The 12921-nt window shown below is 35.9% G+C and overlaps 1 pseudogene; it reads left to right on the top strand.

Annotated features, from left to right (window-relative positions):
• The first annotated feature begins 1174 nt into the window (after positions 1-1174).
• LOC122427837 lies at positions 1175-4000 on the top strand (annotated as a pseudogene).
• Positions 4001-12921: the final 8921 nt, after the last annotated feature.

The raw sequence follows: 12921 nt of genomic DNA on the forward strand, positions 1-12921 counted from the left end.
AATTATATCATTTACTTGAAATTGAATTTCAAGGCTCTAAATATTATCTATATGATTTCAATACACAAATTTATATCTCCAGTCCAGATCTTTTCCCTAAACTTTACTCAGGTTTTCACTTGCTCACTTAGTGTTACCTTAACAAATTACCACAAACTGGGTGGCATAAAACTCAAATTTATTCTCTCACAGTTCAGAAGGCCGGAAATCTAAAATCAAGGTATCAGCAGGGTTGGCTGCTGGAGGTGTTGAGAGAGAAGCTGCTCTGTGTCTCTCTCAGAGCAGCTGGTACTTGCAGTCAATCTCGGGCATATCTTATTAATAATTTATAGACACGTCGCTCCAGTCTCTGCCTCTGTCCTCACATTGTACTGTCCCTTGTGTGTCCCTGTGTGTTCACCTCACCTTCATATAACGACATCTGTCAGAGGATTAGAACTGATCTTAATCCGGTATGATGAATGTAATTTAAATAATTACATTTGCAAAGATCCTATTTCCAAATAAGGCCATATTCTGAAGTTCTGAGTGGACATGATTTTGAGGGGATGCTATTCAGTCCAGTACAGTACTCAACATTGTCATTTTTGGTAAGTCCCCTACATTCAAAGAGTTCAGTTCCTAAAGTGTGTTCGTGAATCCAGCTTAATTGTAAGTCAAATAAAGGTAGCAGAGGTACCCAACTAACACATAGTACTGTACTTTAATAGGTTTATTAATACTTTTACACAAATAATACATAAAAAGGCACAAAAAGTAAAGAAAATATTTTTAACCTTATAGTACAGGACTTTAAAAAGTACAGTAGTATAGTACAACCGCTGACATATATGGGTTGGCATCAAGTGAACAGGCAAGAAGAGTTCCTGACTAGAGGAGGGAGAGGAGGTGGGAGATGGTAGACCTGAAGGATCGTCAGCTTAGGAGACAGAGTGAATAGTGAAAATCGCTGAGTCATATCTGACTCTTTGAGACCCCTTTCTATACAGCCCATGGAATTCTCCAGGCCAGAATACTAGAATGGGTAACCGTACCCTTCTGCAGGGGATCTTCCCAACCCAGGGGTCAAAGCCAGGTCTCCCACATTGCAGGCAGATTCTTTACCAGCTGGCCACCAGGGAAGTTCATGGAGGGCAAGCTGCAATTTCATTCATGCCTAGCACTGACGGAACGCATGTTCACATTTTTGAAAGTCCTCAACTTGAAGGTTTGTGTGTACAAAAGGGACTTACTGTAATATCAAATGGGCAACTCATTTAAGATGTCAAAAACTGAACTAATATTATCCATCTCTTCTCCACCCATAGTCTTCTTCATCTCAGCTGATAAAAAATCCATTCTTCCGTTGGAATAATAATAACAATAACAAATAATAATAACAACTTGACCACTTGTTATTACTTCCACTGTTACACTATGACCCGGGTCACCCTCACACCTTGCCAGGATTATTGTAGTCATCTTTTAACAGGTCACTCTGCTTCTCTTCTTGTCTCCCTACAGTCATTTTCAGAAGCACAGCTAGAGTGACCCTGTCAAAACCCAAGTTAGATTATGAGCCTTTTAATGGCTCCCGTTTTATTCACCTCCTTACAGTGTCTCATGAGAGTCCCCTTACCCCTCTTAATCTCCCACCTTGTCACTCTGCTCCAGCCATGGTGGACTCCATTCTGTTCCTTCAACAATCCAGGCAACCTCTGATCTCAGAAACTGTTTGTGCATGTTTTTCCCTTCACCTAGAAAATTCTTCCCCCAAATACCTGTGTGCCTTATCCACTCACTTCCTTTAAGTATCTTGTTCAAATATCACCTGTTTAAATGAGTTCTACTCTGATCCTCCCCTGTTTATAATCACAATCGCCCACCTCCTCTCACTATTGATCTCCATAGCTCTGCGCTACCTTTTTCTCCCCTCATGGCACTTATTACCTTCTAACATGTCATATAATATACTTATTAATAATGTTTTTTTCTGGAAATAGAACTGCCACATGACCCAGCACTCCCACTGCTGGGCATACACACTGAGGAAACCATATTGAAAGAGACATGTGTACCCCAATGTTCATCGCAGCACTGTTTATAATAGCCAGGACATGGAAGCAACCTAGATGCCTATCAGCAGACGAATGGATAAAGAAGCTGTGGTACATATACACCATGGAATATTACTCAGCCATTAAAAAGAATACATTTGAATCAGTTCTAATGAGGTGGATGAAACTGGAGCCTATTATACAGAGTGAAGTAAGCCAGAAAGAGAAACACCAATACAGTATACTAACACATATATATGGAATTTAGAAAGATGGAAACGATAACCCTGTATGCGAGACAGCAAGAGAGACACAGATGTATTGAACAGTCTTTTGGACTCTGTGGGAGAGGACGAGGCTGGGATGATATGGGAGAATGACGTTGAAACATGTAAATTATCATATGTGAAATGAATCGCCAGTCCAGGTTCAATGCATGATACGGGATGCTCGGGGTTGGTGCACTGGGATGACCCAGAGGGATGGGATGGGGAGGGAGGTGGGAGGGGGGTTCAGGATGGGGAACATATGTACACCCATGGTGGATTCAAGTCAATATATGGCAAAACCAATACAATGTTGTAAAGTAAAATAAATAAATAATTTAAATTAAAAATAAATAAATAAAGTAAAAAAAATTATGTTTTTTGTCTACTTCCTGTACAAGTAAGGTCCAAGAGGGCAGGAAATATTGTCTATTTTGTTTTCTGATGTATACCTAGAACACTCTCACATATTAACTGTTCAATATTTATTAAATAAATGAAAGAGATTAATTAAATGAATGAGAAATGAATGAGGATGTACTTTCTAGGCAAAGATTAAAAGGAATCACAGAGTAGGGAATGCTACATTTCACTACATACAAATTTAAAACTTTATCATATATAATAAAAAACAAAGATAGGCTATTATTCTATATATTTTAGAAAACCCCCGTATCTCTCCCAAAGTAAGACCTTTTAAAAATTTAAAATACATGAACATTCATAATAAAAATTCAAGCTTTAAGTCGTTTTCTCCAATTCTAGAAAAAAAGGATTGAGGTTATTATCTGCACTTTTGCTAAAGGCTGCTTACATAACTTTGTTTTCTCCATCATACTGATAGAAATTAGGATTTAGTTACAGGACTTTTACACATTCTTAATTTTCTATCCACGCTTGTTTTTCTAAATTCCTATTGGCCCTTTGCTTCAAATTTTTATTTTAAATACTATTTTAAGCAAGTGAAACCTAAAAAAGTAGGACAGACATTTTGAGCCATCGCTGGAGTTTAAAATAAGTTTTTTTTTTTAATGCACATGGAATTACCTTAATGATATTAAATGGCTTTACTATAAATAATCTTTTAAGGAACTTATATAAAAAGCTTTTAGGTAATTAAGACCAAGTTTTGACACTTTTTCAATCAGAAAGGGTTTGTATTGAGGCTGAGGACAGACTAAGGAGCTTACTAGCTGATCCCCCGTGTTCTTCCTTCGCGGGGGCCCCACCCACAACCAGAAGAGGCTCTCGAGTCCACCCCTCACTGTGCTGGTGAGAAAACTAAAACTCAGGAGTTGCTTAACTATCAAAACTATGGTTTGATTCCAATAAAATCTCCAGAGGGCAATTTTTTACTTCAAGTGTTTATACATTGTTAGCGTTAATATTAAAAATGTAGAAAGTTGGGCAGAAGGGAACGCCATCATTTGGAAAGCATCGGAATAAGACGCACGCGCTGTGCCGCTGCTGTGGCCGTAAAGCCTGCCACCTTCAGAAGTCAACCTGCGGCAAATGTGGCTGTCCTGCCAAACGAAAGAGAAAGTATAGCTGGAGTGCTAAAGCTAAAAGACGAAATACCACCGGGACTGGTCGAATGCAGCACCTAAAATCTGTATACGGCAGATTCAGGCATGGATTCCGTGAGGAGCAACACTTAAACCCCAGAGGGCAGCTGTCCCAGTATCCAGTTCATCTTAAGGATTTCAATGATTAGTCAAGCAATAAATGTTCTGGCTTTAAAAAACCAAGCAAAATAAAAATATAAAGTTATGAGGACTAAGGTACTAAATTATTCTTTCTAAAGAAAGAATTCATTCTAAAGAAAGTAACATTTTAAATTTTTTAAATATTAATTTTTTTCTATAACACGTCATTGGAAAATATAATGGAAATACAGGAAAGTGCAAAAGATAAATACACGACTTAACAAATTGTGATGTAAACACTGATGAAAATACCATTAGGTCAAAAAATAGACAACAGTATTGCCAACCTTGGGAAGACCACTCTGTGCCCCTTTGAATTGTAACCACTTCTCTATCTCCTTTCCCAGAGGTAACCATTATCCTGGCTTGAATAATAGACTCCTTGCTTTGCATTAGAGTTTCAGTCATCTAATATGCATGCCTAAAATTATGCTTGTCTTTTCTTATTACTGATCTTAGAAAAATAATCAGCCTTTCCCCATTTGGTATTATGTTAGCTGTGTGTTTTTACAGATGCCCTTTATCACACTGAAGACGTTTCCTTAATGTTGAACTTCCTAAAATGATTTCTCTATGTTAATTGATATGACCATAAGAGTTTTCATCTTTAGACTGTTAATATGGTGAATTACATTGATAGATTTTGAACATTGAACCAGCTTTGCATTCCTGAGACAAAGCTGACTTGGTCATGGTGTATTACTCTTTTTATATTTTGCTAGATTTAATTTGCTAATATTTTTGAGGATTTGTTTATGAGTGATACTGGTCTGTAGGCATTTTGTTGTTGTACTGTCTTTGTCTGATTTTGATGTCAATGTAATGCCGGCCTCATAAAATGACTTGAGAAATGTTTTGCCCCTTTTAACTTGTTAGAAAGATTACATAGAATGCTTTTATTTCTTTAAATGTTTGGTAAAATTCTCCAGTGAAATTATCTAGGCCTGGAGACTTCTTGCAGAAGTTTTAAAACTATGAATTCAATTTCTTTAATAGTTATGAGATATCTGGTGACAATTGTGGTAACTTTTTTATTCCTCCAATTGGTAAATAATGTTTTCTCTCTTTCTTTTGGGGGAGTTAATATTAATAGACATTTATTAATTTTATAGATCTTTCCAAAGAGTCAGCTCTTTGTTTCATTGATTTTCTCTATTGTTTTCCTGGTTTAAATTTTATTGATTTCTGCCATTATCTTCCTTATTTTCTCCCTCTAACTTGCTTTGTGTTCATTTTGCTTTTTTTTAGCTTCTTCAGATATGTGTAAATCTATGGCTGATTCATATCAATGTGTGACAAAACCCACTGAAATGTTGTGAAGTAATTAGCCTCCAACTAATAAAAAAATAAATAAATAAATAAATATAAAAGGAGGAAGCTTAGATTATTGATAGAAGATCTTTCTTTTTGATATAAGCATTTAATGCTGTAGTTTCCCTCTAACTAGGGTTTCCCTGATGGCTCAGCTGTTAAAGAATCTGCCTGCAACAAAGGAGACCCAGGTTCGATTCCCAGGTTGGGCAGATCCCCTGGAGAAGGAAATGGCAATCCACTCCAGTATTCTTGCCTGGGAAATCCCATGGTTAGAGGATTGGGGAGCTACAGTCCATGGGGTTGCAAAGAGTCAGGCACATCTGAGTGACTAGCACACACACACACACACTGCTTTATCTTCATCCCACAGTTTCTGTTATGTTGTATTTTATTTTTGTTCCGTTTTAAATCTTCGCTAATCTTCCTGAAGACTTCCTTTTGACCTGTGGCTCATTTAGATGCACATCATTTAATTTCCAAGTATTTGGAGATTTTCCTGTTATTATTCTCCTATTTATTTCTAGCTTTATCATATTATTGTCAGAGAGCATACTTTTTATGATTTCCGTTTTTAAAAATTTCTTAAGGTTTCTTTTGTCAGTCAGAATATAATCTACCATGGTGAATGTTCAAAATGTTCTTGGAAAGGATGTTAATATAGTAGATTGCATTGACTGATTTTTAATATTGAATCAGCTTTGCATTTCTGTGATAAACTCTGCTTGTTGCTGGTGTTCTGTTATTTAGTCACGTCAGACTCTTTGTGACCCCGTGGACCGCAGCATACCAGGCTTGTGTGTCCTTCACTATCTCCCAGAGTTTGCTCAAACTCATGGCTGTTGAGTCGATGATGCCATCCAAGCATATCATCCTTGTCACCCCCTTCTCCTCCTGCCCTCAATCTTTCCCAGCATCAGGATCTTTTCCAGTGAGTCAGCTCTATGCATCAGGTGGCCAAAGTATTGGAGCTTCAGCTTCAGCATCAATCCTTCCAATGAATATTCAGAATTGATTAGCTTTAAGATTGACTGATTTGATCTCTGTCCTAGGGACTCTCAAGAGTCTTCTCCAGCATCATAGTTCAAAAGCATCATTTTTTTGGCACTCGGCCTTCTTTGCGGTCCAACTCTCACATCCTCATATGACTACTGGAAAAACCATAGCTTTTACTAGATGAACCTTTGTTGGCAGAGTGACGTCACCGTCTAGATTTTTCATAGCTTTTCTTCCAAGGAGCAAGCATCTTTGAATTTCATGGTTGCAGGCATCATTTGCAGTGATTTTGGAGCCCAAGAAAATAAAGTCTGCCACTGCTTCCATTTTTTCCCGTATCTGTTTGCCATGAAGTGATGGGACTGGATGCCATGATTTTAGTTTTTTGAATGTTGAGTTTTAAGCCAGCTTTTTCACTCTCCTCTTTCATCTTCATCAAGAAGCTATTTTATTCCTCTTTACTTTATGCCATAAGGGTGGTGTCATCTGCACATCGAGGTTATTCATATATCTCCTGGCAATCTTGATTTCAGCTTGTGCTTCATCCAGCCTGGCGTTTTGCATGATGTACTCTGCATATAAGTTAAATAAGCAGCATGACAATATATAGCCTTGACGTACTCCTTTCCCAATTTTGAACCAGTCCATTGTTTTTTGTCCGGTTCTAACTGTTGGAATTCTTCTTGGCCGTGGTGGATTATTCTTTTTATGTGTTGCTATATTCAATTGGTTGTTGTTAATATTTCTGTCAGGTAATGTTTCTATTAACATCAATTAGATGCAATTAGTTGATAATGTTCAGTTCTTCTACATCCTAGGTAATTTTACTATAATAATTACATTGTTTATTAAGAAGTGTTTACATCTCTGACTATAATTATGCATTTTTGTATTTGTGCTTTCAACTCTACAAGTTTTCACTTCATGTATCTTGAAGCTCCATTGTAATGTTCATTGACATTGAAGATCATTATGTCTTCTTGGTGAATGGATCCTTTTATCACTATGTAGTGTCCCTATTTATTGTTGGTAAATTTTTTGCTGTGAGATTTCTTTGTTTGATAATAATGTAGCCACCTCAGCTCCATTTTGATTAATGGTATAATTTTTCCACTCTTTTACTTTTTGTCGACTTATGCTGTTATATTTGAAGTGAGTTTCTTACAGACAGCATACACTTTGGCCATGCTTATTTATCTATTTTGACAATCTGTCTTTTAATTAATTTGTGTGGAACAGGAACCACTAACCTACAGCCCATCCATGGGCCAAATGCAGCTCACTGCCTGTTTTTGGTGTTTAATCAATAAGGTATACCTGGAACACAGCCAAAACACTTATTTATGCTTTGTTTATGACTGTTTTTGTGCTACAGTGGGTGAGTTGAACAGTTGTGACACCCTGGCCACAAAAGCGAAAATATTTATTATCTGGCCTTTTACAGAAAAAGTTTGCCAACCTCTATAATTTAGAGCCTTTATATTTAATGTAAATATTGATATGTTGGGGTTTAAGTATACCATATTAATATTTATTTTCTGTTTATTTCTTCTTTTTTGTGTCTTTGTTTCCCCTTTTCTGCTTTCTCTTGAGCTATTTGAATATCTTGTAGTATTCCATTTTAACTTGTCTACTCTGTTTTTTGTCTATATTTATTTGCATAGTTTTTAAGTATTGCTTTAGGGCATACTTAACATTTGACACATTTAGAAATAGTATTGTACCACTTTTCATGGAATGTAGAAATCCTACCATCTTTTGAGTCCCTTCATCTCCCCTGCTTTTATGTTGGCACTTTCTTACATATCAACGTATATTCAAACTATTCAGATAATTTCATAATTTTTGCTTTCAAACTTCAAACACTTTTTAAATAACTCAGTCTATTTTATTTACCCAGACATTTATCACTTATATTGCTCTTTTTTAAATACTGATCTTCTTTGGGTATCAGAGTCAGTTTGCTAGCAATAAAATCTCTTAATTTTTCTGCATCTGAGAATATCTTTATTTTATTTTCTTTTCTGGAAGATATTTACATATAAAAGTCTTCTTCTTTTTTTTTTTTTTTCCTTTTTTAAAGCATTTTTAAAATGTTCTACTTCCTTTCAGCCTCTGTGATTTCTGGTGAGAAATTCAAAGTCATTCAAATTGCTTTTTGTCTGTAAGTAAGGCATCATTTTTCTCTGTCTACTTTCAACACTTTTTTCATTACCTTTAGTTTTCAGCAGTTTGATTATGATGTTTGAGCATATCATTGCATTTATTTTACTTGGAATTCTGTGAGCTCCTTGAATTTTTAGGTTTGTTATTTGCCAAATTTGAAGTTTTCAACCATGATTTTTTCAAACATTTTTCCTGCACCATATTCTTACTGTTCTCCTTCTGGGATTCTGATGACATAAATGATAGATCTTTTGGTATTATCTCTGAGGACAGCAAGGTCCCTGAGGTGCTGTTCTTTTTCTTTTATCTCTGTTGCATATATAGATAATTTCTATCTTCAGTTCCACTGACTCTTTGACTCCTTCTTCTGTTGCCTCCATTACATTATTAAGTGTGTCCAGTAAGATTTTCTTTTGTGGTTATTCTATTTTTCAGTTCTAAAATTTCCATTTAATTCTTTTTTATATATTTTCTGTTTTCTCTGTAGACACTTTTTATTTTCATTCATTTCAGGGATATTTGCATTTATTGCTTGGAGCATTTTAAAATATGTTTTAAAGTCTTTGTCAGATAATTTCAACACCTTTGTCTTCTTGGCTTTGATGTCTACTCATCATTTTTTCCCACATCAATTGAGATTTTCCTGGTTCTTCATATGCTCAGTAATTTTGGATTGTATACTGGATGTTTTGAATGTTGTGTTATTAGACTCTAGGTCTTTTCTAAATCCTGTAGATCATGTTGATATTTTTATTTTGGACAACTGACCTAAATGATTCAACTTTTAAAAGACTGTAGGTTCTTTTGGTTATGGTTTCACAATCAATTTTACTTTCAAAGCTTTTGCTGCTGTTCAGGTGTGTCCTGTGGATGCATCATGTAGCAGCTGGTCTGGGATTTGGATAGAGTCTCTCCTTTAATTCAATTCTCAGAGTCTTTGGTGGTATTCAGGATTGGATCCATGTTCAGAGGTAAGTCCAGGATTTCATAAAGAACTTTTATGGGCTTATGTTTCCGAACTCCTGTCTTTGCAATCTCCCTGGTACTTTTAAGTTCCTTAAGTGCCTCTGTTTCAGTCCTTAGGCCAGAAACCTGGAACTTCAGTTACTCTGTTCCCCCATGCCCTTGCCATGACTGTACTGAATTTGGCACAGAAGGAAGATGCAGGTTGGTGGAGGGAGAGAAAGAATGAAGAAAACAACAGGGGTTTTTGGAGAGAAACCCCTCTCCCTTGGAGAGAAATTCTGTCTTCCTCAAGAGTTTAGGTTCCTGTCCCTGTCAGTGCTGCAGGATTACTAGGGGGCTGGGGAGCAAGAAAAGGAAGAAACCTCAGGAGTTCCTCCGCTCTTTCTGAGCATGAGAACCCCTCTTGCAAGAAGGTTTCTAGAGCTCTCTCTATTTGTGCTCGTCCAAGTTCAGCGTTACGCGAGTCCAAGGAGAAACCAGGGTTAAAACAGCAAACTGTCTATTCGGTGGCACTTTCAAATTCTGGCCTTCATTCCTGATCCTTCTACCACTATTTATGTTACAGAATCATGAACTAGCTGTACCACGCATTCTGTCCAGGTCCAGGTTCTGTAGTTACGTTTAATAGCGACATACGGTGGAGTATGCTTATTTCATCTTACCCAGAACTACAATAAAACATTTTAATTGAAAAAGTATAAAATTAGAAAATTCACTTAATCAAAAAATAAGTAAGAAAAACATTGGAAATTCACCACTCTAATAGAATTACTCTGTGCATTTGGCATATACAATTTTCCAGATATTTTATATACAAATACATTAGTTTTAATATGTAAAATTGGAATTGGTGTAGATTAGTGGTAAAAACATGAATGCTGCTTAATTTAAGTTTCTTCTCTACTGTTAATAATTTATGTAATCTTTTTATCTTTAAAATGGATAACGAACAGGACCAACTGCATAACAAAGGGAACTCTACTTGATGTTATGTGGTAGCTCAGATGGAAGGGGAGTTTGGGGAAGAAAGGATGTGTATATTTGTATGGCTGAGTTCCTTTGTTGTTCACCTGAAACTATCACAGCATTGTTAATTGACTCTACTCCAATACAAAATAACAAGTTTAATAATAAAAAAAAAAAAAGAACAAACGGAAAAAATAAATTAAACAAACAAAAAATAACTTGTGTGATCTTGAGCAAACTACAAAATCTTCCCGTATAAGATAATCATAAATAAACATCTGTAAAATAGGAGTGACATCATCTGTCTACTTCACAGATAGTTAATATCTGTAAGGCACTCAATAATGCTTAATACATAGTAAGTTCTATATAAGTGGACATGCTGTTATGTATGTTCTCTTTTTATTAAAAAGAAAGATCACTCTCTAACTCAATTCAACTAAGATGCATTGAGAACCTGTTATGTTGCTGTCATTAAAAAGTCAGAGCCACTTTATTGATGGTGGTAGTGGTGTATGGCCGTGGAAACAATGATTTGCTGGTCTATGATTATTAGTTCAAATTTTTTACCTTGGCAGAATTCAAATAGGCAAAGAAAAGTCAGAATCCTTGGAAAGAAAGTCAGAATCCTCTCTCAGGTCCAGCTGCATTCCCTGTGAATGAGTCTTCAGCATAGAAGTCCCCTCTAAATAGCTAAGTAGGAGGAAGCTCAGAAATGAGAACTGGGGGTGACCTGGAAGTCACATACCATCCTCTAGTTCTGGATCATAGAAACTGGGGTAGAGGTGTGACTGTCCTTGAGTAACACAGAGTGGGCTGCTGTGAGACTCATTTTTCCTTTTGTTTTTTTAAAAATTCTATTTTTCCTCCCCTTTTGGCCAGAAGATAAGGATGATGGTGGCTTTCAGAACATGTTCCCCCAATACATGGCACCTTGGCAAGTTGACTATTTTAAGCTAAGGGAATATAGATAAATAACAGGTATAGGAAGGTCACACTGATTTTCCCTTCTCCAAAGGGAGAGGGAATCCAAACAAACAGGCCTTGATGATTTCCCCCCAGTTTGCTAGCCTAGCTTAAACCTTTTGTTCTACCATGCTTTTCCCCGACTTTCTACTCTTCATTAAACCTGCTATAAAAACGCTCAGGCTTAACCTTTTTTCCAGGTCTTCATTTTCTTATGAAAGCACATATGTCCCTTAAAACTTATATTAAATTAATTTGTATGCTTTTCTCCTGTCAATCTGTTTTTGTCAGTTTAATTTTCAGACCCAGCCAGGGGTCGAGGGAAAATTTTCCTTCTCCTAAAATATTTAAAAGGAACTCTAATTGTAATTTTTGAAGAATTCTTCAGTGCAAAGCCATTTAGATTGGTGAGTTTCTATTTTATGAGCTCCTGAGGGCAATTCATATTTCAGCATTGTGAGTAATGATGTTCAGATCAATGAAGCAAAGTCAATAAGAAAATACCAAGAATAAGAAAAATTGTTCAATATGGCCACCTAAAATGTTACTTTTATGCATATGTGTATACTTACATTTAATAAATAATAGATATAATTACATAAAATACATTTAGGAAATATTTTCAAAGTTTTGATGTTTAAGGATTTGGTTTTAGTAATTTGGAAATTTTACTTATGTGTCATGAATATTTCATTTACTCATTGCTCCAGATAAAGAAGATGTACTGAAAATAAATATTTCTACTGGTAATTTTTAAATGTTTTCTTTAAAAATATTAACTTTATCATTAAATTTAAATTCACATTATGTTAATCTTCGTACATTGACATTTAAACCAAGTGTATTCTGAAATAATGCACATTGAAAAATCTCCTTTTAAAAAAACAACAGGGAACCCTTCATGGTCCAGTGGTTAGGACTCCACACATCCACTTCAGGGGGCATGGGTTCCATCCCTGGTTGGGGAGCTAATATCGTGCATGCTGCACAGTGCAGCCAAAAGAGAGAAATTTTTGAAAATAAATAAGCAAATGTTTGGGAAAGAAAAACTGTATTTCTAATACCAGCAGCAAGTAGAATATGGACTTAAAAAAACAATTCACATATATTAAACGTTACAGTGGATGGATGTTAAACAAACTGTAGGAAACTACAGTGATTTTTAAAGTTGATTATTTTCCCCCCATTCTTATGCTTTTTTCCTCTGATATGGCTTTTATATAATTTCCCTCTAGTACCAATATAGCCAGAATTTATTGAACATTGTGCTGTGCTTTACATTTATTATTCTCACTTAATCCTCATCACAGACCTACCTACTATGCTTATTATCTCCTCTTACTGACTAAGAAAACAGAAACTTAGAAATGTTAAGTAGCTTGCTCCAGGTCCCGTAAGTCAATGGAGTACAAGGTTTTAAACCCAGGTCTATTGGGGGCCAAGAACTCAAGTAAATTACTGACTATGATGCAGAAATAAATACCCTGTGGAAATGTAAGGGAGATGTTCAGTTTCTCCTGGGACAACCTCTTACTCCTGCAT

This window comes from Cervus canadensis, chromosome 25 (assembly GCF_019320065.1).
Source record: "Cervus canadensis isolate Bull #8, Minnesota chromosome 25, ASM1932006v1, whole genome shotgun sequence".
In the NCBI taxonomy this organism is placed as follows: Eukaryota; Metazoa; Chordata; class Mammalia; order Artiodactyla; family Cervidae; genus Cervus; species Cervus canadensis.